Genomic DNA, 27,831 nt, shown 5'->3' on the forward strand with positions numbered 1-27,831 from the left:
ATTGGCTTAGAAATCAGTTATGTAGCATGGGTGTCAGGCCCTGACTATTCGGTTAGAATGTGCTAATTAATTAATTTTATTTTATTTTAACCTACTTAGAGAGCAAGCACCTCCCGACCGTAGCATGCAAATGAATGCAAATAGATGCAAATGACTTTTTGGAGCCAAGCGCTGAGCTACATTTTTTTTGTTGTTGCCATTTTAGCTGGGACTGACACTCTGACTAGACTCGGCCTCTCCACAGGTAGCCCTGTCTGAGAGGTCAGAGGTCATTCTCTGCAGTCACCCTCTCTCACCCCAACACATACGTACACAATTTAAAACTCCAGCAGACCAGTGCAGACAGAGCTGAGGGGAGTGAGGGCAATGGGGACTCACTGGAGCGTCTTGCCTGTTATCTCCTTGGCCTCACAACATTCTGGCCATCCAAGAAGCCAACATGCCCTCCTGTAGGGAACCAGCAAATAAGAGTTCTTGAGGAAAATTCATGGGGAAAGGAGGCTGCAGGGATGACGACAAGGGCCCAGGCAAGCAACTACTACGACAGTTTGTCCTTCTGGACGGCTCCATCCGTCCCCCGGCTCCCTCCCCAGTCTGGAGGGAAACCGGACTTGGGTTGTTGTTTGTTTCTGCTTTTTTTTTTTTATTTCCCCCCTCCCTCTGCTTCCTCTCCCTCTTCCCTGTGAATGGACTCACTGAGCAGAGCTTGGAAAGAAATGAATGGCTCACACTGGCATGGCGAAGACTGTGTGTCAAATCTGTTTTAATAGAAAATCAGAGCATTGTAATGATGCTCGCCTCTCCGGCACAGCCCAGTGTGTGTGAAATGGACTGAGACATATTCCAAATTCAGCGTCCTTCCCCCTGGTTGAAATAGATGCTGGAAGTATGGACATGCGAGTGCCCAAGAGCTGGTTTTTCCACCTAATGATAAAAATAATAATGATAATGTGTGGTATTTAAATGCTTACTATGAGCCAGGTACCGTACTAACTGCTGGGGTAAATGCAAGCTAATCAGCTTGGATGCAGTTCATGTCCCCCACAGGGCTCTCCGTCTTAACCCCCATTTTATAGATGAGGTCACTGAGGCACAGAGAAGTTAAGTGATTTGCCCAAAGTCACAGAGCAGATAAGTGGAGGAGCAGAATCAGAATCCAGAACCTTTTGACTCCCAGGCCTGTTATCTACCCACTAGGCCACACTGCCTGTCTTTGAATGGACTTGGGTCTCCAGAGAGTGGCAGGGTGAGATGGACTAAAGTTTCACAGGAGAGAGTCGGGGTTGGTCCCTCTTCTTTCCACCTTGCACTGCATCCCCTGACTCACCTCGTCTGACTCTGGTCCTAGGCCCCCCCCCCCAACCTCCTTCCTCCCTCCCAGACTGGCCAGTTGAATCCCTAGTTGCTTTCCCACTCAGTGCCACTGCAGTTTTAGAACGGCAAGAAAAGGCATCTGATCAATCAATCTATGGTATTTATTGAGCGCTTACTATGTGCAGAGCACTGTACTGAACGCTGGGAGAGTATGATACAATAGAATCAGCAGACACATTCCCTGCCCGTAACGATGTCCCTATAGGTCAGCTCGAATGGGGTCCTGCAGTTCAGTGCTTCTTCCATAGATGATGAACTCTTTGAGGGAAGGGATCGTGTCTACTAATTCTGTTGTACTAACCTTAGTGCCTCATATAGTGCTCTGCACAGAATGACAGGTGCTCAATAAAAGGTACTGACTGAAGTCTTTAGAAGATATAGGGAGATGGTTTAAATCACCTTAGCTCAAGATTCAGAGTACTTGAAAGGGGGAAATGATAATGATGATGACGGCGACGATGATGATATTTCTTAATTGCTAACTATGGGCTCGACACTGTAATAAGCACTGGGGTAGATGCAAGATAATTGGTCAGAGGTCAGACATAGACCCCGCCTGACATAAGACTCATGGTCTAAGGTGGAGGGAGGACAGGTATTGAGTCCCTATTACACAGATGAGGAACTGAGTTATTACATGGAAGTTGTGACTCGCCCAAGGTCACACAGCAGGCAAGTGTGGTAGAACCTAGGTCCCCTGACTCCTGGGCCTGGGCATTTTCCAGTGTTTTGTTTGCTAATGGGAGGATAAGAACAGAATGCATTTAATCCTCTCTACTGGAATTCAAACAGCAACCCCTTACCACCAGCTTAAAGCATTCAGTCAGCTCACCCCATCCTACCTCACCTCACTAATCTACTACAACCCAGCCCACATATTTCCTCACACTCCACTCCTCTGGCACCAGTTTATTCATTGTTCTCTAATCTCCTCTATCTTACCACTGACCCCTTTCCCACATCCTCTCCCCTAGCCTGGAACCTCTTCCCCCTCCACATATGCCAGACCAGCCTTCTCTCTGATATCGAAACACAATTAAGATCACATCTTCTCCATGACGCTTTCCCTGATTAAACCTTCTTTTCCCTGGCTCACTCTCATTCATTCATTTATTCAATCATATTTATTGAGCACTTACTGTGTGTGGAGCACTGTACTAAACGCTCCCCTCACTGGGTTGTCTATGCATTTGGGTCTGTGGCCTCTGGACATTTGATATTCGCCCCAACCCCATGGCACTTACATACATATCTTTCAATTATTTTTTATAAATCACTTATGCATTCATTTTAATATGTCTCCCCCTCTAGACTGTAAGCTCATTATGGGCAGGGAACCTTTCTGCTAATTCTATTGTGCTCTACTCTCCCAAGTGCTTAGAACAGTGCTCTGCACGGTTGATTGAATGTAAGTGACACCACACTGGGTCAGATCGATTGTCCATCCAACCCAGCAGCCTCCTCTGACTTGCTTGAAGTAAGATTGTCAGTGTTGCCCTTGTTCTACACGGTGAGGGATGTTCTAACCCTTCCCTCCAGTGACACACTGTGGACTGGCACCATGCTAAAAAATTCTCCCTGCCCATTGGCTGGCAAGAAAATCAGGTTTAAACTAGGTTAGAAGATAGAAAGGATTAGGCAAAAGTGCCAAGAAGCAGGAGTCAAAATCTGGATTAGACAAAACTGGACTCCCCTTTATCTTTTCCTGCTTTAGAAAAAAAATGAGCAAGAAGCTATCGTTTCCTCTGCTCCATGCTTCATATTTTAACTCCACAGAATGGGGGATTAAAACTGTGAGCTCTATGTGAGTTGTGGACTGTATTAACTTGTATCTACCCCAGCAGTTAGTACAGTGCCTATTACATAGCAGATGCTTAATGAATACCATTAAAAATCATGAACAGAACTCTGCTCCAGAGTCTAAGGGAGCTGTTACCCCTGTCATTTTATACTCTTGTCCCCTGTTGGTCCTGCCCAGGGAGCTGGATCAACAGTCCAACTGGTCTCTTGTTGTTTTAATCTGAGTGAAGAAATAGATCACTGAACAGCAAACCAGGGTGCCACTGACTGTGTATTCAGGTAATGGTGGATGCATCTAAATAGGTGGTGAGTCCCTCAGAATGCATACTGCAGTGCATATGGGTTTTGAGGGAATTTGTGTGTGAGTGGTTAAAAGGAACATCACTTATTAGGAAACTCAAACTAAACTCATTTAGCTGGAGGTCACCTGCCCAGCAGGCAAAGCCAAAGGTCTGCTTATATCACAGAAACCCATTAAGCATTGCGGAGGATCATGGGAATTTAACCTTACTTGGCAGTTGTATCATCCCTTCTTTGTTTTTTCTCCGTCTTTCACAGATTTTGCTGAGAGCTGCTGCTCTGTAGCCAAAGGGAAGGGAAGGAGGAGGGCAGTGGAGAAAAGGAGGGCAGGGAGAGAGGGAGAGACTGATTTGACCATTTTTAAGTCCAGTTGTCCTCTCTTACCTTGCATACATGAATCTGTATTGCAGTCATCTCTTCACGACTCCATCTGGCCAGCTAGCATTGACCCCTTGTGTTCTGGCAGCTCAAACAACCAGGGGTATTTATTGAGTTCCTACTGATTGCAAAGCACTTGTACTAAGTCACCCTCAAGGAGTTTACAACCTACCCCAGAAGACGGACACTAAAATAAATTACAGGTAGGGGAAACAACAGAGTATAAAGATCTCTACACAAGTGCTATGGGGTGCGGGGAATATGAGTGCAGCTGTTAGATAATGTTGTACTGGGGTTGCCTGACTTTCTTCTGGCCCTTTCAGGAAGCTGCGGGAAGTTAGGGGCAGGGGTGCTTGGAGAGCTGAGTTTGGAAAGCAATAAAAGAAAAATAAAACAGGGCAGGGCATAGCTTTCATCTTAACACCAGGACATGTTTGTTTTCCTTCAGTTTTAGTTCACTTTGTGCCCAGAAGACAGAGAGCTGCAGCCAAGTCTTTAGTGAGTTGTCCAGGGTGGCAGGGGTGGGAGGGTAGGAGAGGCAACGTGAGGGGGTCACAGACAATATTTATACTGTTTTGTCCTCCTGTAGACCTCCAGGTAATTTTGCCAGCATGCAGTGCACCTCTCAGGCAGACACAATTCCCTGGGGATTGGAGTGTGGCACCTGTTAACGGGTAGAAGGGCTACTAGGAGTTCAAGGGCTAATAGTGGAATAGAAATGGATGGACTTGAATACTAAGCTTCAGGTTTAGAAGAACATAGAGACAAGACTAGTCAAGCTGAATGGTAAAATAACATCTAATCCAAACTGTTCCCCTGTTCTGAAAGTGGTCCTGGTATTAATTGAGCACCCACTGGCTGCCAAACGCTGTACTGAGCACTTGGGAAAGCACAACAGAAGAGGTGGGGTTACTGACTACAAGGTGTTTACACTCTAGTGGGGTAACAAGAACTTATATAATTACAAATAGAGCAATTTGATGTTAAAGTCAAACGTAATAATAATTGTGGCATTTATTAAATGCTTACTATGTGCCAAACACTGTGCTAAGCACTGGGCTAGATGCAGATTATGCAGATTGGACACAGTCCCTGTCCAGAACGGGGCACAACCTCTAAGTAGAAGGGAGGACAGGTACTGAATCCCCATTTTAGAAACTGAAGCACAGAGAAGTTAAGTGACTTGCCCAAGGTCACACATCAGGCAGGTGGCAGAGCCGTGATTAGATTCCAGGTCCTCTAGCTCCCATGTTTATGCTCTTAAATATTAATAATAATAATTATGATACTTGTTAATCACTGTGTCAGGCACTGTTCTAAGCTCTTCCTGCTAGGAGGCTAGGGAAGGGTTAGGGTAAAATTCATCCATGCTAGACCTAGCTGTCCAGCTGGCATTTGCTGAAGGAGATGGGATTATAAGGGGGCCTTTTAAACTTGGGGAAAGATGTGGTCTGAAAGATTTTTGTAGAGGAGGGATTTCTAAGCCAATGGAGCAGCTGAAGTGATAGAGGCAGGAGAGTCAAGTGCTAGGTACAGTTAGAAGACTAGCTCAGGAAACATGAGGAGAATCAGTTGGAGAGTAGAGGGTGAAGAGAGCAATTATCAATGATGTGGAGAGTTGGTGAAGAGACTGGAAGTTGGTGGTGAGGAATTTTTGTTTGAGGTGGAGGGGCAGGGGAAACTGTTAGAGGTTATTGAGGAGTAGAGAGGCATGTGCTGGGAGATGGTTCAAGAAGATGAGCCGTGTACCCATATCTAATGCAGATTGGAGAGGGGAGAGATTGGAGGCAGGGAGGCTGGTGAAGAGACCCAATCTATCCCAGGGGATTCGTGAAATGTTCTTTAGGAAGAACTGGCTGGAATTAGGAGTAGATTAAACATAGGAGTTGAAGGCAGTGAGGATTAGAGAATGACCCCAAGGTTGATGGTGGTGGTATCAACTGAGATGGGAAATGACAAGGGATATTGACTTAATGGGATGAATTGAAGGTGACCAAGAATCCTGAATTGGGTGGGCCAGTCCACGTTTTGAAAGTCCCTTCTAGGCAGTAAACTCGTTGTGGGCAGGGAATGTCACTGTTTATTGTTGTGTTGTACTTTCCCAAGTGCTTAGTACAGTCCTCTGCACACAGCAAGCGCTCAATAAATGACTGAATGAATGAATGAAGTTTCTCCTTCTGTCACCAATTCCTCACCACCAAATTTGGAAGATCTAATAATAAGATGCTCGTTTAGCATTTACTATGTGCAAGCACTGTATTAAGGGCTGGGGTAGATTAAAGATAATCAGGTCCTACATGAGGCTCACAGTCTGAATAGGAGGGAGAACAAGTATTGAATCCCCATTTTGCAAATGAGGGAACAGAGGCACAGAGAAGTTTAGTGACTTGCCCATGGCCACACAACAGGTAATCACTCAGCGGTATTTATTGAGCACTTACTATGTGCGGAGCACTGTATTTAGTTCTTGGGCAAGACAATACACCGGAATTAGTGGACATGTTGCCTAGGTGGCAGAGCAGCTATTAGAACCCAGGTCTTCTGATTCCCAGTTCCGTGCTCTTTCCCCTAGGTCACACTGCTTCCCTAGAGACCATATTAGTAGTTCTTTTGGCCCTAGGTTTTAGAGTCTAGAAAACAGGCCTGGATCTTTCACTAGACCAGCATGCCATTCAGCGGGAATGTTCTTCTCCGTGCCCTGCTGTAGAGACAGTGGGCAGCTGTGGCTCATTGTAGAGTGTCTCTGATGTCTTGGCATGATGATGAGATAATGACAGACCACTTCCACTGCCTCCCTCACCCTCGACATAGGGATGTCTTTGACCTCCAACGTCTTCAGTCACTAGAGTCACTGCAAAGATGTGGGTTGTGGAAGGGAAAGTGTGGACTCTTCTAAAACAGCACAGCATGCTCACTTCATTCCTCTAGCACTGGTTTACTTTCTGTGCCCCAATCTCATCTATTTCACCGCTGACCTCTTTTCCACATCCTCTCTCTTGCCTGGAACTCCATCCCCCTTCATATATGACAGACCATCACTCTCTGCAACTTTAAAGCTTTATCAAGGTCACATCTCTGAGTCCTTCCGCAATTAAGCTTTCTTTCTCCTGAGTCCCTCTCCCTTCTGCATCATCTATGTACATGAATCTGTACCCTTTGAGCACTTAATATTCAACCCAACCTCAACCCCACAGCACTTATGTACATATCCATTATTCATTTATATTAATATCTGTTTCTCCATCTAGACGGTAAGGTTGTTGTGGGCAAGGAATATGTCTACCAATTGTGTTATACTATACTCTCCCATGCACTTGGTGCTGGGTTCTGCACACAGTAAGCATTTAATAAATACTATTTATTGATTGACTGGACAGCAGAACAAGGATGGAGGATTGGACTGGCAAGTAGAATGGTAATCAATCAATTATATTTATTGAACACTTACCATGCAGAGTACTATACTAAGTACTTGGGAGAGTACAGTATAACAGAGTGGGTAGACACATTCCCTGCCCACAGTGAGCTGACAGTCCAGAGGGGGATACTGACATCAATATAAATAAATTGCAGATATGTACATAAGTGCTGTGGGACTGAGGAAGGGGTGAATAAAGGGTGCAAATACAAGGTGACATAGAAGAGAGTGGGAGAAGAGGAAATGAGGGCTTAGTAAGTTCGGGTCTCTAGGATATGTGCTTTAAATAAGGCTTTGAAAGTGGGAAGAATGATTGTCAGCCGTGACATAGGAGGGCATTCCAGGGCAGAGGAAGGACACTGGTAAGAGGTTGATTTCTGTTTGACGTGGAGGTGGTTGGGCAACCATTGGAGGTCCTTAAGGAGTGGGGTGGCTTGGACTGAATGGTTTTGTAGAAAAATGACCTGGGAAGGGGTATGAACCCTCATTTTTCTGAAATCCCCAGCCAGGTGGCCTGTGGCGACTGCTTGAACAAAAGGTACACGCCTAAGGCCTTGCCCTTTTTAGACTTCTCTCCCCCCAGAAAATGGTAATCTCCATTTCGGCAGACTCTAGAGGCTGAGTCCATTCTGGGGTTTCAGTGGATATAGATGAATCATGGATCACGGTGAGAAATCAGAGCTTCAAGATTATCGTCCTCCACTTCTGTCAGACAGCTGGAATCAGGGAGCTATATTTAGCTCCTTAAGTGTGATTTCCAGCAGGCTCAGTCTGACTTAAACCCTGCTGCGTTAACTGACAAGAGGACTGTTTTTACTTGTCAGGAAAAGATTAATGGTGAACTTCCCTTGTGTCAAAAAAGAGCTAAAATAAGATATAATCAGAAATGGGAGTCCCCTCCTCCCCCATACTAATAAGGTAATAAATTAATAGATTTACTAAGCACCTACTCTGTATAGAGCACTGTTCTAAGCCCTTGGAAGTACTTTCAAAGCACATTGAGAAGCAGTGCAGCCTAGTGGAAAGAGCACAGGCCTGGTCAGGAGGTTTCGGTTTTAAAGGCAGCTCTGCTAATTTGCCTACTGTGCAATGTTGAGCAAATCACTTCCCTTATCTGGGCCTCAGTTTCCTCATTTGTAAAATGGGGATTCTGTATCTGTTTTGTCAGTTTCCTTGCTGACCTCTCTGCCCCATCTCTCCTCATTCCAGTCCGTACTCCACACTGCTGCCCCTATCATTTTTTTCTGAAAAAGCAATCAGTCTGTATCTCCTCAGAATCCTTTTATATTTCCTCCACATCAAACTCCTTATCGGCTTTAAGGCACTCAATCCTTCCTACCTTACCTTGCTGATCTACTGCAACCCAGTATGCACAGCTTGTTCCTCTAATCCCAAAATACTCACTGTACTTTGATCTCATCTATCTCACCACTGACCCATTGCCCACATGCTTCCTCTAGCCTGGAATTCACTCCCAGTGGAAAGAGCACGGGCTTTGGAGTCAGCGGTCATGGGTTCAAAGCCTAGCTCCACCAATTGTCAGCTGTGTGACTTTGGGCAAGTCACTTAACTTCTCTGTGCCTCAGTTACCTCATCTGTAAAATGGGGATTAAGACTGTGAGCCCCCCGAGGCACAACCTGATTACCTCGTAACCTCCCCTGCTCTTAGAACAGTTCTTTGCACATAGTAAGTGCTTAATAAATGCCGTCATTATTATTATTATTATTATTATTATTATTATTATTATCCAAAAGACCATCACTCTTCTCACCCACAAAACCTTCACAAATCACATCTCCTCCAAGAGGCCTCCCCAGACTGAGCCCTTGTTTCTCTTTTTCACCCTTCCCCTGTCACCTGTACACTTGACTGTATACCCCTTAAAAACTTTGAAATTCACCCCTACTTATGGACATCGCCTCATACTCTACTATTTCCCCTTTCTGTAATTCATTTTTAGGTCTATCTTCCCCCAGAGATTGTAAGATCCTTGTGGGCAGGGATTGCACCTTTGAACTCAGTTGTACTGTACTTGTCCAAGCACTGAATATAGTGCTCTGGCTACAATAAGCCCTCAATAAATGCCATTAATTGATTGATTACTTAGACTGTGAGTAAGACAGTAACTGTGTCTGATCTGATTCCCTTATGCCCTAGAGCATAGGACAATATTTGGCATATAGTAAGTGCCTAACAAATACCACAGTTGTTGTTGTTATTGTTGTTGTGGTCAAGTGGATAGTGCATGGGCTGGGAGTCAGAAGGGCCTGGGTTCTAATCCTGCCTCCATCACTGGGGCAGGACTCTGTTTTACAGGGAGCAAGTAGAGCCCCCTGAGACATCCTCAGCTGGTCCCAGCCCAGGTTTATCAGCCCTTCAGCAGTCAGAGGGTCTGGTTATTCCCAGTTTCCAGAGGGAGAAACTGAGAGCAATTGAGATGAAGGAGCCTAATTAGTTCCAGAGTCCACAGGACTCCTCAAGATAAAACCTCTTGTCTTTCCCTCTTCCCCTGCAATCACTGATTGGGACAGACCCCTCTCACCCTGGCCTCTCACAACCCCAAACCTCATCCCTCTCCAGACCTCACCCCACCTGCAGGGCCCACCCTGAAACCAGGCCTCACCCCATCCCCAGACCTCATGTTGACCTCAGGTCTCCCCCTGACTCCAGGCCACATTCCAACCCCAGATCCTACCTCAAACTCAGCCCTCTCCCCATCTCTCCTCCACGCGCTCCCCCCAGCCCCCAAAATACACTGACTTCAGGTCACCCTCAATTCCAGGCCTGACCCTAGGCCTCATCCCCACCAGAGGCCTCACCCTGACCCCAGGCCACCTTCCAACCCCAGTTTCCACTTCAAATTCAGGATCTCCCCCCATCGGACTCCCGACATCCATTCCCAGGCTTCACCCTAAGCCCAGGCCTCCTCCTGACCCCAGGCCACTCCCCCCACGCCTCTCCTCCTCGAGCCCCAGCCCTCACCCAGACTCCCTCACCTCCACCTTCTCTGTCTCCCACTCTGCAATGAGACACAGTTACTGCAAGGGAGTTTCTCAGGTCAGAGCAGCTGGGACTCATTTCCACTTAAAAGAGGCCAGAAAGCTATTTCCAGCAGCTCCTCTGGTGATAGTTGATGCTAGCAGGAGCCCCTGCAGTCATAGCAGTGCCTGGAGAGCAGTGAGCCTTCACTGACTGAGCTCCACAGGCTCCCTCACCCAAACTTCCTATCCAGAGACCACTTCTCTCATAATCCCAGAAACCTGCTGCCTGCTTCTTGTGCTCTTAATACTCCATACTGTCCCTTTCAGGGCTGTGGCACTCAGCTCCTTCTTGTTTGGGGTCATTCTCTTCTGGTTCTCAGCTTGGCAACCCTGTGTGGACTCTCTCCACTTGCCATCCCCAAGAATCAGCAGCGCCTCCAAGTCTTCTCTCCATTTCCTCTCTCCTGATGGACCCAAACCTAATTATCCTCTCCTTGCTTTCTAACATTCACCCCCAGACTCACTATCTTGGTAGTTACTCTCTTCTCCACCTTTTCAGATGCTTCATTAGCCTTACTGTGAGGAGGCATTCAAAACCTCTCTTCAGAATTCCCCAAGTTTTTGTGTGGAGTCCAACACGGGCTCTGGAGTGGCAATTTTATCTTTTTCTCTGTTGTTGGGATGGTCTAGGATTCTCTGGGTTTCTGGAAACTTCCCCGATCTCTTAGAACACATTCATTCATTCGATCGTATTTATTGAGTGCTTACTGTGTGCAGAGCACTGTACTAAGCACTTGGAAGTATAAGCTGGCAACATATAGAGACACCCAGCAGCAGGCTCACAGTCTAGAAGAACACAGTTGGGCAGGAAACAGGAACAGGAATGTAGCCTGAAAATTTATGTATTCAGCAAGCTACTTCATCTTGACAGTCAAATAGCAGTGAGGCTTAGTTAGACCACAGGCCTGGGAGTCAATAGGACCTGGGTTCTAATTCCGGCTCTGCAACTTGTCTGCTGTATTCCTCAATTAACTCATCTGTAAAATGGGGATTAAGACTGTGAGCCCATGTGGGACATGGACTTTGTCCAACCTGATTTGCATGTATCTACACCAGTGCTTAATACAGTGCCTGGCACAAAGTAAGTCCTTAACAAATACCCATTTTTTTAAAAAAAGTATCACTTTCTGATCTAACCTTGTTCCTCCTCCTGTTCCCTCTATTGGTAAATCACTTTTGTCTCTCTTCCCCATTAGACTGGAAGCTTCCCAAGGGCAGACAGGATTTTATTTTGTTAGTATGTTTGGTTTTGTTCTCTGTCTCCCCCTTTTAGACTGTGAGCCCACTGTTGGGTAGGGACTGTCTCTATATGTTGCCAATTTGTACTTCCCAAGTGCTTTGTACAGTGCTCTGCACATAGTAAGCGCTCAATAAATATGATTGATGATGATGATGTACCTTGCTTCTGTCGTAGACTCCCAAGTATGTAATACAGTGCTTTGCATTTAGAAGTACTCGGTTGATTGATCAAATTGTGAATTCCAATAATAGTAGTAGAAAGAATATTTATTAGGAACTTACTATGTTCAGAGCACTGTACTAATTTCTGGGAAGACAATACGCAAGTGAGAATCAGGCACTGTTCCTGCCACAGTCTAAGTGTTTAAGTGGGGAGAAATGATTGGAGACGGGCGCATCCAGAGTTATGAAACATTAAAACACAATGCAAATAAATACACTAAATAGGCCGAAAGTCTCAGCAGTGACAGAGTCCAAGAGCAATGCGAAAGTAAACCTGGAGCAGGAACCCTCCATGCTGGGAGGGAAAGTAACAGTTCCACAGTTCTTTTCTCAGAAGATATGGAGAAATTTGAGAGCGTGAGGGAGCTGCTAGTATTCCCCAGCCCCTAGGTCTCAAATAATACCTGGAGCGGGGACCTTGGAAACAAGAGAGAAGCTGGTGATTGCTATAAGGTGCCCAATATTCTGCTTGTAGTTCAGACTGTCCAGTTTACAACAGGTTTGCCTTGTTCAGATCAGATATGACTGGAAACTTTTTGGTCTGATTCATCAGCACACAGCCCCTCTCTGCCTCAGCTCCTGCCACCAAGCCCAGGTATGGCAGCCAAGTTTATGCGATCCCGGGAAGAGAACCTAAAGATCCTGGAACAATTTAGGTGGTCAGGGATCCCCTCTGAAAAAATAAACTAAACTCAGGTGAACTCGATGGTCTTCTCCCAAATGGCTCATCAGATTCCACAGAGCTATCTGCATGCCCGGTGTAATGCTCATCCCCATGTGCATCTGGCTATTTGACATGCTTTCATGCCACCAGTGCCTAAACTAAGGGTCCTGGGCTGGGGCTGGCTACCCAGAGTCGGGCCCAGAGCCCTGCATACCCTTTCCAAGGGCCCTGAGACCCTCTGAATCTCAGCAGGAGAGGAGAGGAAGAGGTTTTATTGATCACATTGGATGCCACCAAACACATCCCATTTCCTATTCCCTCTCTGCAAAGGGGAGGGTGTAGCCAGATAGAGCAGCCCTTCTGGTGTCTAAGGACAAAAGCAACTTGTAGGAGATCAGACTATAGCTCCAGGAGCTTAGCAAGAGCAACCTGTGGGCTGAGTGTCTAGATACATATCTGTAATTTATTAATTTATATTAGTGTCTGTGTCCTCCTCTAGAATGTAAGCTTGTTGTGGGCAGGGAACATGTCTACCAATTCTGTTATACTGTACTCTTCCAAAGACTTAGTGAAGTGCTCTGCACTAAGTGCTAAATAAATATGACTGATTGATTGGAAACCATGTCCCAGGCAGGAGAGATGATCAGATAACTGCTGGAGATGTATTCCACATTCATTTCATCTACCCTCCATCCTGCTTGCCCCTCCCTCTCTTAAGCATCCCTGGGAATTGACTGGTTCAGCTCCTGAATTAAACCCAGGGCCCTTCCCTGTTGCTGTTCAAAGTGCCCAACTTCTGGGCTGGAATTTGAAGCCCTGTGGTTCTCACAGCAGATAATGCCTCTGCAAGCCCTCTGGGCAGAGCAGGAATATGCACCAGAAGCTGTGGACCCTCTGGACTCTTGGGGATGTTACAGGTGTGTGGTGTCATCCTCGACTCTGCTCTCTCATTCACCCCTCACATCTAATCTGTCACCAAAACCTGCCAGTCACACATCTGCAACATCGCCAAGATCTGCCCTTTCCTCTCCATCCAAACTGCTACCTTAGTGGTTCAATCTCTCATCCTATCCCAACTGGATTACTACATCAGCCTCCTCTCTGATCCATCCTCCTGTCTCTCCCCACTTCAGTCTATACTTCACGCTGCTGCCTGGATCATCTTTGTGTAGAAATGCTCTGTGCATGTTATTCCCCTCCTCAAAAATCTCCAGTGGCTACCAGTCAACCTACGCATCAAACAAAAACTCCTCACTCTCAGCTTCAAGGCTCTCCATCACCTTGCCCCCTCCTACCTCACCTCCCTTCTCTCCTTCTACAGCCCAGCCCACACCCTTCACTCCTCTGCCGCTAACCTCCTCATTGTGCCTTGTTCTCACCTGTCCCGCCGTCGACCCCCAGCCCACATCCTCCCCCTGGCCTGGAATGTCCTCCCTCCTCACATCCGTCAAGCTAGCTCTCTTCCTCCCTTCAAAGCCCTACTGAGAGCTCAGCTCCCTCAGGAGACCTTCCCAAACTGAGCACCTTTTTTCCTCTCCTCCTCACCATACCCCCTGCCCTACCTCCTTCCCCTGCCCACAGCACCTGTATATATGTTTGTACATATCTATCACTCTATTATATTTGTACATATTTGCTATTCTATTTATTTTAATTATGTGCATCTAGCTTTACTTCTATTTTTTCTTATGACTTGACACCTGTCCACATGTTTTGTTGTCTGTCTCCCCCTTCTAGACTGTGAGCCCGTTGTTGGGTAAGGACCATCTCTATGGTTGCTAACTTGTATTTACCAAGTGCTTAGTACAGTGCTCTACACACAGTAAGTGCTGAATAAATATGATTGAATGAATGAGTAATGATTCACATAAGCATGTAGGCACCAACCAATTAATCAGTTTTGTTTATTGAAAGTTAACTAGGTGCAGAACACTACATTGAGAGCTTGGGAGAGTACAAAAGAGTAGAGTTGGTGGATACTCCAGCTGCCTCCCTACTGGGGCTGGGGGAACCATCCCTTTCCCCAAACCCAACCTGCCTTTCTGTGGCCTGCTCTTGGGGCTGTGATCCATACTGAAATCATTCGACCAGCCTAGACCTCCCCATCCAGAGAATCACCAGCCCAAGCAACTTAGCTCTCAAAACAGTGGGGAACAGGGACAGACAACAGGTGAGGCCATATTTCTAGACTGTGAGCCCACTGTTGGGTAGGGACCATCTCTATATGTTGCCAACTTGTACTTCCCAAGCACTTAGTCCAGTGCTCTGCACACAGTAAGCGCTCAATAAATACAGTTGAATTGAATTGAATATTTCACCTGACGGCATAAAGTCAGGAGGATGACAGTGGCAATGATAAGATTCAGGTTCACCTTCTCCACTGGGCTCTGTCCTAGCCAGTCTGCTAATAATCATGACAATAATAAAAGTGGCATTTGTTAAGCACTTATGTGTCAAGCACTGTACTAAGCACTGGGGGAGATACAAAGAACCAGATTGGGTGCAATCCCTGTGCCACACAGGGCTCACAGTCAGAGCCGGAGGGAGATCAAGTGTTGAATCCCCATGTCATAGATGAGGAAATGGAGGCATAAGGAAAGTGAGTTGCACAAGGTTGCACAGCAGGCAAGTGGCAGAGACGGGATTAGAAACCAGGTCCCCTGACTCCAGGCCTGGTGCTCTTTCCATTAGGCCACACTGCCCCAGTCCTTGGCCCCAAGTTCCTGGTGACCCATGAGGTGCCAGAACCCACCCTTCTTGAGCATGGCCACAGTGGCCCTCAGACCCAGGGACCTGGGCAGAGCCGAGACCATCTAGCTCTGCCGTGTCCCGACCCAATTTCGCCATCCTGCTGCCAATGGCATCATCTCTGTTATCCTCTCTGTTCCTGCACTTGAGTCATTTTCAGAAATTCCAAGACTGAACGTGGAAGACACAGTGGGAGGAGACCAGTTTCACCAGAGAAAGCTGGCCAACAGGAAAAATTTCCCCGTGTCTGAAGGGCTGGCGTTTTGATGGGTCTGGCAGCTACTAAAGGGAATGCTGGGGTCTGATTTCTCCAGTTCTCTTGTCCTTCATGCCAACCCAGGCTCCCCCGCAGAATTCCCTTAGTACCTCCCACTAATGTCTCATTCCCTCTGGCATAGGGAGTTGCTTGAGAATCTTGATCCACCTATGCTTCATTAGGGAATTTGCCTAGATCTGAAGCCAAGTCTTTGCCGGAGGAGCCAGAGGAAGGGGCTCATGGTTAAAATCCACACTAAAATTCTTAGTGTGTGTGGCAAGTCCCAGCCTTTGGCCTTAAAGCTTTAAGTCATAGGCTAATTTAAAAGCATTTTTTAAAATGGTACAAAACCCGTACAATTAGTAGCAGTGAAAGCTGCATTTTAACTAGGTCTTGGAGCTTTATTCTGTGACTTGAAGCAAAGCGGGATATCAGAGTTTGAGGGGAGATATGGTGGGTCATTTAGCTCTAAGTTTCCATTGTTTGAGACTTTATCAGTTTCAGGAAGCCAATTGTCCATGATAGATGGAGCCACTTTGAGGATTGTCTACTGCAGAATTTTCTACAATTCTCCCAGCCTTGATCCTTTTCTCTGACATTCTGCTGTCCTGAATCTGCAATAGTAGCCCTCCTCAGGCCTGACTGGCCCAATCTGAATACTGACAGATTGACTGATGGATTATGGTGTTTGCTGAGTGCTTCCTAAGTGCTGAAGTTATGCTGAGGCCTGTGGGGAGGGGAATACAGTTCAGACACAGCTCTAAGTACTGGCGGGCAAGCACAAGGAGGGAGAAAAAATGAGTTAGTAAATTACTTGATCAGTGCTATTTACTGAGTGCTTATTGGAGCACTGTACTAAAAGTTTGGGGAACTACCATACAATAGAGCTGGTAGACAAGATCCCTGGCCTCAAGGAGCTTACAGCCTACTGGATATGAATAATGATAAGGAGAGATTTTCAGTAGCCTCATGCTAGAGACTGTGTCTACCTATGCCACTGAATTGTACACTCCCAAGCTCCTAGTACCGTGTTCTGAACATATATAGTAAGTGCTCAATAAATACCAGTAATTCTGCTGTATTTTACTTTCCCAAATGCTTAGAACAGTGCTCTGTGCATAAGTTCTCAATAATTACCATTGATAGATGGTGAACAGGTCAGTATCCCTCATGTTCTTCAAGTTGGCAAGGCAAATGACCACCAACTGAATGGTCCCACTAGAATTTCTCCCTTAGGTATGTCCCAGCCTCTGGGACGCAGGGATGATTTGGGGGAGTACAATACAGCAGAATGGGTAGGCAAGTTGCTGCCCACAAAGAGTTTACAGTCTAGAGGGGGAGATGACAGACATTAATATACATTACTAAGTTTCAGCTATGTAGATAAGTGCTGTGGGGCTGAGGGAAGAGTGAACAAAGGGAGCAAATCCAAGTATGAAGTCAAAGGGGGATCTTGTCTTATGCCATCAAGTCGTTTCCGACCCATAATGACATCATAGACACATCTCTTCCAGAATTCCCCACTCTCTGTCTACAATCCTTCTGGTAGTGTATCCATAGAGTTTTCTTGGTAAAAATATGGAAGTGGTTTACCATTGTCTCCTTCAACGCAGTGAATTTGAGTCTCCACCTTTGACTGTCTCCCTTGTCTTTGCTGAAAACTCTCCAGATGCGACCCTGAGACAGGGTAAAGAGGGATAGACACCCATTAACACCCTGCAGAGTGCTGAGTGGGAGCATCACAATAGAGGGAACAGGGCCACCTTTCTGGTGGCCTCACTGGGGACAACCCCGAGGAGCCTCTGGAGGGCTAGTGGGTGGAAAGAGACATTCATTCAATCATATTTATTCAATCGTATTTATTGAGCGCTTACTGTGTGCAGAGCACTGTACTAAGAGACATGCCTCATCTTGCACTTAGAGCTATTAGTGCCCAGCAATCTAGTTCCAGTTGGATCCACGCATCACAGCATTAGGGGACAAAGCACGGGGAGTCAGAGGTCATGAGTTCTAATCCCGGCTCCACCACTTGTCAGCTGTGTGACTTGGGGCAAGTCACTTAAATTCTCTGTGTGTCAGTTACCTCATCTGTAAAATGGGGATTGAGACTGTGAGCCCCATGTGGGATAACCTGATTACCTTGTATCCCCCCAGCGCTTCAAACAGTGCTTGGCACATAGTAAGCGATTAACAAATGCCATCGTTATTATTATTATCCTCCCCCAAGCAGTGTAGCCCAAGAAGGTTTGCAGGTAAACTAAAACTGGCATAATACAGGGATGATTAGCATGGCTCCAGGGCATAGATGACACATAAATTGAGAATGCATTCTGTTATTTTCGTTTCCTCTTCCTGGGCCACCTCACAACCGCCACCTCAGGGCTTTTGCACAATCACAATCAATCAAACTGAGTGCTTATGGTGTGCAGAGCACTGTACTAAGTAAGCACTTGGGAGAGTATGATATGACAGAGTTGGTAGACGCATTCCCTGCCCACATTGAGCTTATGGATTAGAGGGGGAGACGAACATTAATATAAATGAATGAATTGTGGCTACGTATATAAGTGCTGTGGGACTGAGAGGTTGGTGAATAAAGAGTGCAAATCCAAATGCAAGGGGGATGCAGGAGGGAGTGGGAGAACAGGAAATGAGGCCTTAGTTGGGGAAGGCCTCTAACTCATACCGACCAATAATCCCTACTAATATAGTGATTTACAGAACTGATTAAGTTCATCTTTCAGCCTCTTCTCCTTCCTACCTGTAAATTGCCTTGTGTTAGTTTTCCCCATCAAGAGTGCAAGACATAGAACCGGTGCCTTGCTTGTAGTTTACTCCCTCAAGCACTTAGTACAGTGCTTTTCGATCTTAAAGCACCCAGAAATCCTCCCCATTTGAATTTGTCTTAACATATGCCCACTTCAGAAGCAACTGGTGTCAGAGTAACTTTAGCAGATAAACAGGAATCTCTCTGGACATCCCCATCTGTGAAAAGTCCTATCAGACTTTCTTCTTTCCCTTCCCTTCATGCAACGCTACATGTAGTGGCACATCTGCAGGTGTCAAAGAAACATGACATACAAACTCATCAAGGATTCCTGTGATGCCAAAGAAACAGGCAAACTCCTGGTGCTCAAACTGTCCTGGAAATGGCCTTTGTTGAAAGGGTTTTGATCTAAATTTAGGAGTGGTGAAAACACGCTCCCTTCTGAGAGCACGAGGCTTCTGCCAAAGCCCCTGTCACATCAGCCTCTCTAGAATTTGCACTGCCTCTTTCCTTCTCAGCTGAATACAGAGCTACTCAAAGGTTGGATTCCATGGTGTCTTATTATCCAATACGAGATCTTGGGGGTGGCCCAGTATAGAGGATTTTAAAGGTTTTAAATGCTTAATGGAGAGCAGTTACATGCCACAGGGTCAAATGAATGGGAAAGCCTGTATGCCCCTGAATCTATTAAGTAGCTCCCCATTTGAAATGCTATCAAGTTCTCAATACAATGCTCTACACACAGTAAGCGCTCAGTAAATACAACCGATTGATTTTAGGTATTTGTCGAATATCAAGCATTGGTAATGTACACACGTGTTGAGAAGCCGCATGGCCTAGTGAATAGAACGTGGGCCAGGGAATCAGAAGGAACTGGGTTCTAAACCCGGTTCCACCGTGTGTCTGCTGTTCGACCTTAGGCAAATCACTCAGCTTGTCTGTGCCTCAGTTCCTTCATCTGTAAAATGGGAATTAAGATTGTGATCCCCTTGTGGGACGGGCACTATGTCCATCCTAATTAACCTGTACCTACCCCAGTGTTTAGAACAGTGTTTGACACATAGTAAGTGCTTAACAAATACCATTTTAAAAATGTGCCTTAGGAGTCTGGTAGGGAGAAAGAAGTCACTTAAGCTGGGTGAAGCTGAAAGACATTTTGTTTCAAAATATGATCTCCTAGAATTTTCAGTGTTGATTAGCTTGTGACCAAGTGGGAAGAACACAAGCCTGGGAATCAGTAGAGATGAATTGAGTTCTAATCCCAACTTGGCCTCTTACTTGCTGGGTGATCTTGAGTAAATCAAGTGATCTACCACCCCCACCGTGCCTCACCTCCAACATTTTGAACCATTTTGATCCCTTCTTTGCATTCCTTATCTCTCCATTCATGCATTTATTCTTGGGGACTTAGGTATCCACCTAGTTGTTCCTGATGACCCTTTGGCTACCTGCCTTCTATCACTCCTCAACTCCACTAACCTCTTGCTTCACCTCAGCTCTCTCACTCACCAACTTGGACACACACTTGATCTCATTGTCTCTAGTCACTAGAGATCCACAATCTCTACCTATACCAACCCTGAAATCTCTCTATCTGACCAAAACCTCATTTGCTTCTCTCCCACACACCTCCACCTCATAAATCTGTCCTGTTCCTTGACAGAGCTGTTATCTTTTAATCCCATCATATTTTATGAAGTCATCATGCCCCATTTAGCTCCCATAACCAAACTACCTTCCCTACATGACCATAGAGCACGGGCCTGCGAGTCAGAAGGTCAAGGGTTCTAATCCTGGCTCGGCCACCTGTCGGCTGTGACCTTGGGCAGCTCACTTCACTTCTCTGGGCTTCAGTTACTTCATCTGTAAAATGGAGGCTGAGACTGCGAGCCCCGCTTGGGGTAGGGAGTATGTTGAACCCAATTTGCTTATATCCACTCCAGTCAGTGCTTAGTACAGTGCCTGGCACATAGTAAGCACTTAACAGATACCACTATTATTACTATTATTATTACTGAACTCAACTCACTCACTGAGTTGATTACTCCCTGGTCGATGGTGTGCCACTAACTCACAGCCTTATATCACCTCCACAGTCCACTTCCTTCATTCCTGTACATGAACAGCAGAGCAATGCTGGTGGAAATCTAGATTTCAGGCTGACCTGATATCCATACTTCACGCCGCTGCCCAGATCGTCTTTGTGCAGAAATGCTCTGGGCATATTTCTCCCCTCCTCAGAAATCTTCAGTGGCTACCAATCAATCTAAGCATCAGGCAAAAACTCCTCACCCTCGGTTTCAAGGCTCTCCATCACTTCGCCCCCTCCTACCTCACCTCCCTTCTCTCCTTCTACAGCCCAGCCCGCACCCTCCGCTCCTCTGCCGCTAATCTCCTCACCGTGCCTCGTTCTCGCCTGTCCTGCCATCGACCGCCGGCCCACATCATCCCCCTGGCCTGGAATGTCCTCCCTCCCCACATCCACCAAGCTAGCTCTCTTCCTCCCTTCAAAGCCCTATGGAGAGCTCACCTCCTCCAGGAGGACTTCCCAGACTGAGCCCCCTACTTCCCCTCCCCCTTCCCCCATCTCCATCCCCTCCACCTTACCTCCTTCCCCACCCCACATCACCTGTATATATGTATATATGTTTGTATGTATTTATTACTCCATTTATTTTATTTGTACATATTTATTCTATTTATTTTATTTTGTTAATATGTTTTGTTTTGTTGTCTGTCTCCCCCTTCTAGACTGTGAGTCCGCTGTTGGGTAGGGATCGTCTCTATATGTTGCCAACTTGTACTTCCCAAGCGCTTAGTACAGTGCTCTGCACACAGTAAGCACTCAATAAATACTATTGAATGAATGAATTAATGACCTCGTCCACCTCAAGTTAATCCTCATATGCTTTAACTCTGACCTCTCCTTTGCCTGGAAAAATAATTTCTCTGTCCTTGTCAATTCCCATGCTCACTGCCCTTGCCAGTTATTCCAGACATTTAACTCCCTCCTCAAACCACTTGTTTCCCCCGCACCATCCCTTGCCCTAATGATCTGGCAACTTTATTCAAAAAATTGAAACTATCAGTCATGATCCCCCTAAAATCTCCCCTGCTCTTCTCCAGTCCTTCCCTCCCTCCTGTCCCTTCTTCAACTCTCCCATCCTTCCCAGCAGTAACTTGAGGAGATCTGCCTTCTCTCAAAATCCACCTGCGCATCCAAACCCACCCCTTTGAACCTTATCAGAACACTTGCCCCCTCCCTTCTTCCCTCCCTGATGATTATTTTCAAATGTTTGCTCTCCAATGGCTTCTATTATGCAGGTTTCAAGCATATTATCATCTCCGCTATCCTAAGGGTAGGTTCTCCTTCCTGACCCTGTCAGGACCATTTCTTGTCCACAGCAGCCATGGTAGAGATATTGGGTGGAAAATAATAGCCGCCAATTTGCCGGCCCTGAAGTACTACCCCGACAAATAAAGGAAACAGTGTGAATGGGCCTATGTTGTAGATGCAAGAGCAGGGGTGGGAGTTCAGGATGCTGGAGAGGCTGTGGGGAGCCCCCCCTGTGACTGGGTTCCCCTGGGGGCAATAGGTGGAGAGCAGTAGCCACTTCTTTTTCCCCTGGTTAAAGAAGCCCTGGGGGGTTTGTAGTTTTACAGCTCCACAATTCATTTTACTACTATCCTGGGGGTTGGAAGTCCCCGATATCCAGAGAGGGAAGCTGAGGGCACAGATAGGAAATGACCTGCTCAAAGTCACCCAGTGAGTCAGCGCTCCCCAACAAGCCATCCACGATCCCCCAAGCCCAGTGCATCCTTGCTGTAATACCCATCCCTATCCCCCATTTCCACTCCTTCTCTGGCCTTCAGTGCCCTTGTGGAGGAGCCTCACGGTGGCCGACTGAGTGGCCCTCCCCAACTTCGTTGGCTTTCCTCCCGCCCCCACAAAGCAGGCAGCCTGGCTCTATAATATTGGATTAGCCCACTTTCTTGAAAGCTGATTTTTTATTTGCATAATCCTCCCCTTCCAGAGCCAAGCCACGGTGCTTGGTGATAAGCTGATGGGTGGGGGCACTGGAGCATAGTCTGCTCTTCTTCCTGAACAGTATTTGGAGGCACAGAGAGGGTCGGGGCGGGGGTGGGCAGACTGTTCGAAGACCAACATTTTGAATTTATCTCCTGCCATCCCTGATATTGCCAAGATGTTCCCTGTTGTTTGGGGAACTTCTGGAGGCTTGTGGGGCCTAGAACCCATGAAGCTTCCTCCTAGATCAGTCTTTCTTACAGAGGGCCTTATGGGAAACTTCTCAGGGTACCACAAGGCCCAGAGGTGCTGGGATCTGACCAGCTGTTTGATAGTGCCAGAAGTGATGACTCTTTATAATAATCGTCTTTCTCCTCCTCAGTATCTTCTCCTAGCCTAGGATTCTTTTCCTCCTGTACACCTCTCCCTCTTTTCAATTATCAAGAGGGCTTCCAAGATCAAGCCCTCTTTTTCCCGGCTCTCTCTCCCTCCTGTGTCACTTATGCACTTGAATCTGTACTCTTTGGACATTACTATTCACCCCAGCCTCAGCCCCACAGCACTTATGTACATATCCATAATTCATTTATTTATGTTAATGGCTATCTTCCCCTCTAGACTATAAGCTCTTTGTGGTCAGGCAACTTGTCTACCAAATCTGTTGTACTCTCCCAAGCACTTAAAACAATGCTCTGCACATAGTAAATGCTCAATCAATACCACTGATTTACTGATTGATTGATGGATTACCAGTCAACAGCACTTCCTGGGTATCCATGTTCCTACAACATTCCTTCAGCCTCTCCCTTTTAGTTCTCCAACTAGGGGGGGGGTGGGGGTACGTGGGGTCAGTGGTCTGAGTTCATTAGTGTGTGTCATCCACCCAAAAGATAAAATTTGAGACCTCTATTTTTTCTATAATTGCTCTGCTAGGCTGTTAGCTTGTTTTAGGAGGAGAATATGTCTGCCAATTCTGTTGTAGGGTTGTATCTATAATCTATAAATTATATTTTATAAATCATGTATTTATTTATTTTTGTGTCTGCCACCCCTCTAGACAGTAGGCTTGTTGTGGGCAGGGAAAGTGTCTAATAACTTTGTTGTATTGTACTCTCCTAAGCAATTAGTATAGAGCTCTGCACACACTAAGTGCTCAGAAAATACCATTGACAGTGATTAATTGGGTACTTAGAGTGTTCAGAGTGCTGTACTAAGCACCAGGGAGAACACAATAGAGTAGGTAGACATGATCCCTGCCTTCAAAGAGCTTACAGTCTAGTGGGGCCTCTTTGTCAATCCCCCTCTCCCCCTCACACACATTTTTATTTAATCAAATGATAACCATTAAAAATATAAAAAAAACAAACCACTGGGTTTTCACCTCATAGGAATGACAAGTCTGGTGACCATCTGGTGACCAGGCAGACAGGAGTCCTGTCTACCAACTCCACTATATTGTAGTCTGTATTCAGGGTTGGAATACAGGGGTCCTGTCTACCAACTCGACTATATTGTAGTCTGTATTCAGGGTTGGAAAGAGGACAATTCAATAAAGTGGTAGTCATGATCCCCACCCTCAAGGAGTTTACAATAATAATGATGATGATGATATTTATTAAGTGCTTACTGTGTATCAAGCACTATTTCAAGCACTGGGGTAGATAGAAAGTAATCAGAGTGGACACAGTCTGTGTTCCAAATGGGGCTCGCCATCCCAATCTCCATTTTCCAGATGAGGGAACTGAGACACAGAGAAGTGAAGTGACTTGCCCAGGGTCACAAAGCAGACAGTTGGCCATGTCAGGTGTAGAACCCATCTGGCTCCCAGGCCTGTGCTCTATCCACTAGGCCATGCTGCTTCCTGGTCTACTGGGAATGAACCCTTGCTACCTAGGAAGCAGCGTGGCTCAGTGGAAAGAGCCCGGGCTTGGGAGTCAGAGGTCATGGGTTCAAATCCCGGCTCCACCAATTGTCAGCTGTGTGACTTTGGGCAAGTCACTTCACTTCTCGGTGCCTCAGTTACCTCATCTGTAAAATGGGGATTAAGACTGTGAGCCCCACGTGGGACAACCTGATCACCTTGTTTCCTCCCCAGCACTTAGAACAGTGCTTTGCACATAGTAAGCACTTAACAAATGCCATTATTATTATTATTATTAGGAAATGGGCAGGGCTTCATGAGAAGGGTTTTATCAAATGAGGCTCACCTCTCTGTTACTACTGTTAGCAGAGGTTCCACCCACAGAGATGAATATTTTGGAGCCTCCAGAGGATGAGGATAGAAAGGGGAAAAGCACACACACACACTCTCCCCTCTCTCTCTTCCTCTCTTGTCTCTCTCCTCTCTCTTCTCTCTCTCCTCTCTCTCCTCTCCTCTCTCTTCTCCCTCTACTCTCTCTCATTCATTCATTCATTCAATCGTATTTATTGAGCGCTTACTGTGTGCAGAACACTTACCAAGCACTTGGGAAGTACAAGTTGGCAACATATAGAGATGGTCCTTACCCAACAATGGGCTCACAGTCTAGAAGGGGGAGACAGACAACAAAACGAAACATGTGGACAGGTGTCAAGTCATCAGAATAAATAGAAGTAAAGCTAGATACACATCATTAACAAAATAAATAGAATAGTAAATATGTACAAGTAAAATAAATAGAGTAATAAGCCTGTACAAACATATATACAGGTGCTGTGGGGAGGGGAAGGAGGTAGAGCAAGGGGGATGGGGGGGAGGAGAGGAAAAAGGGGGCTCAGTCTGGGAAGGCCTCTCACTATGTGCAAAGCACTGTTCTAAGCGCTGGGGGGGGGGGGAGATACAAAGTGATCAGGTTGTCCCATGTGGGGCTCACAGACTTAATCACCATTTTACAGATGAGGAAACTGAAGCACAGAGAAGTTAAGTGACTTGCCAAAAGTCACACAGCTGACAAGTGGCAGAGGTGGGTTTAGGACCCATGTCCTCTGACTCCCAAGCCTGTGCTCTTTCCACAGAGCCATGCTGCTTCTCAACATAAAAGCGTTGGTAGACACATTCTCTGCCCACATTGAAACTCTCAGGCCTTCTCTAAAATCTTTGGAAGGAGATTTATAATCTTTGAAAGGAACAGGCAAACTCTCTCCCTCCCTCTTTCCCCTCTCTCTCTCCACTCTCTCTTTCCTCTCTCTTTCTCTCTCTCTCTCCCCCTCCAACCATGCCTGACTCTCTTTTTAGCCAGAATATTCACCAATGCCCTCCAGCCTTACACCAAGCAAAGATCCTAGGTGCTCTCTTCCCTCCTCAAACCACAGGGTTTGTGAGTGAGAAGAGAATGGGCCTGAGAGTCAGGAGAGTTGGGTTCTATTCCTGACTCTGCCAACTGCCTGCTGATTAACCCTAGATAAGTTGCTTAACTTTTCCGCACCTCACTTTCCTCATCTGTTCATTTGGGGATTAGATAACTGTTCTCCTTCCCATTTAGAATATGATGATCTTGGATCTATTCCATTGCGTGGCACATAGTGAACACTTAATAAGTACCGCAATTATTGTTATTATTACAGCCACAAAAGTATGGCTCTATGGCAGTGTTGAAGGTTGGATTTGGAGCCCCACTTAGACTGGAAGGCCTGCTTAGACTGGGATCCCGAGGGACTTTTTTATGGTATTTGTTAAGCACTGTGGACCTGGCACTATAGTAAGCTCTAGGGTAGATACAAGATAATTAGGTAAAACATAGTCCACGTCCCTCATGGAGTTCCCAGTCCTAATCCCCATTTTACATATGGGGTAACTGATACACAGAGAAGTTAAGTTCATTCATTCATTTAATCATATTTATTGACTGCTTACTGTGTGCAGAGCACTGTACTAAGCACTTGGAAAGTACAATTCGGCAACAGAGACAATCCCTACCCAAAAATGGGCTCACAGTCTAGAAGGGGGGACACAGACAATGAAACAAAACAAGTAGACAGGCATCAATAATATCAATATAAATAAATTGAATTATAGTGAATTGCCCAAGGTCATACAGCATGCAAGGGGTGGAGGCGGAATTAGAATCCAGATAGTCTGATTCCCAGGCCTGTGCTCTTTCCACTGTGTAGCAATGTTTTTGTGCTTCTGCTTCTTACACTGATAGCCCCATCTGCTTAGACATGGGCATTAACGCCATCCAAACTGATTATCCTGTAATTATTCCCAGTGCTTAGTACAGTGCATGGCACACAGTAAGCACTTAACATTAAATCATTAAAAACAAAATAAAAATGCCATCATGGAAATGAGTCCAGGGGAATCCCTGTACTATGGATATGTTAGAGTTGCCTAACCTGAAAGAAAAGGTGGCTTAGGCATGATCTGAATGGCCTTAAAATTGGAATGTCTGAGGAATGGTGACTATCATTCATTCATTCGTATTTATTGAGCACTTACTGTGTGCAGAGCACTGTACTAAGCCCTTAGGAGAATACAGTACAACAATAAACAGCTATATTCCCTGCCCAAAACGAGTTTACAGTCTACTGGGGGACAGACATTAATGTAAATCAGTAAGCAAAGCATCAGAGGAAATAAGCTTAGTGTCATAATTACTATGATAATAATTGGATTTAAGTGCTTACTATCTGCCAAGCATTGTACTAACCACTGCGGTAGATAGAAGATAAAAAGATTGGACACAGTTTCGGACACTCACTAAGGAGGGGGAAGAATTAGAATTTAATCCCCATTTTACCTATGACAAAGCTGTGGCTCAGAGAAATGATGGGACTTGCCTGAAGTCCCCAGCAGGCAAGTAGCAGGGGCAGGATTAGAAGGCAGGTTCTCTGATTCCCACACCTGTGCTCTTTCCACTAGGTCACTCTAGTTTCATCATTAAACTGTAGCAGGAAGGATTTTGACTAGATGTGAGGAAGGATTTCCTTGGTGGAGAAGGATGCTTGATAGCGTTGCAAGTGAAGGAGGAAGAAAGTAAAATAGCCTTCTCGAATCATGCCTCCTCACATAAGAGACCACCCGAACCGCCTTGCCTGAAGACAAGGCAAGGCTTCGTCCTCCTGCTTACTTTCCTCTCCGGGTGGCTCCCAAGAAAGCTGACAGAAAGCTTTCCGTCACAGCCTCTCACTCGCTTAAACATGAATGATGGCTCTTCAGTGAACTGATGCGAAGATGCTGGGGCTGTGGAGTTATATTTATACAATTTGTAAATCATCTTGACAGGATTTTCTGTGAAACTCTGGAACCAGTTGTGCAGGGTGGGCTGGGCTTTTTTTATGTTTTTTTGTTGTTAATTCCATTCCCCGATGACATACAGATGCTTGTTCAGCTACCTGGAAGCCTGCTTTTCACAGGATTGTCCAGATCCTAAGGCCGAAGGAGGAAAGCTTGAATTGGGTGGGGAACATTTCTGCTAATTCTGTTGAATTGTACTACCCCAATCACTTAGTACAGTGCTCTGTAAATAGTAAGCACTCAGTAAATACAATTGATAGATTGAGCCCGTTGTTGGGTAGGGATCATCTCTATATGTTGCCGACTTGTACTTCCCAAGCGCTTAATACAGTGCTCTGCACACAGTAATAGCTCAATAAATACAATTGAATTAATGTATAA

General features: G+C 45.9%; 1 protein-coding gene, 1 long non-coding RNA gene and 1 other non-coding gene across 3 annotated transcripts in view; 2 read left to right on the top strand and 1 right to left on the bottom strand.

Moving 5' to 3' along the window:
• Positions 1-27,831, top strand: part of IGSF21 (immunoglobin superfamily member 21) — a 386,505-nt gene that overhangs the window by 158,703 nt on the left and 199,971 nt on the right. The gene's annotated exons all lie outside the window — the stretch shown is intronic.
• LOC119928951 lies at positions 818-27,576 on the bottom strand. The gene is made up of 3 exons (XR_005451113.1): positions 27,284-27,576; positions 3,686-3,748; positions 818-924 (listed from the first exon to the last, which is right to left on the bottom strand). It is a non-coding gene; the product is annotated as an uncharacterized LOC119928951 (long non-coding RNA).
• Positions 17,677-17,781, top strand: LOC119929347. Its single transcript, XR_005451474.1, has one exon. It is a non-coding gene; the product is annotated as a U6 spliceosomal RNA (small nuclear RNA).

The sequence above is a fragment of the Tachyglossus aculeatus genome, chromosome 5 (assembly GCF_015852505.1).
Source record: "Tachyglossus aculeatus isolate mTacAcu1 chromosome 5, mTacAcu1.pri, whole genome shotgun sequence".
NCBI classification, from domain to species: Eukaryota; Metazoa; Chordata; class Mammalia; order Monotremata; family Tachyglossidae; genus Tachyglossus; species Tachyglossus aculeatus.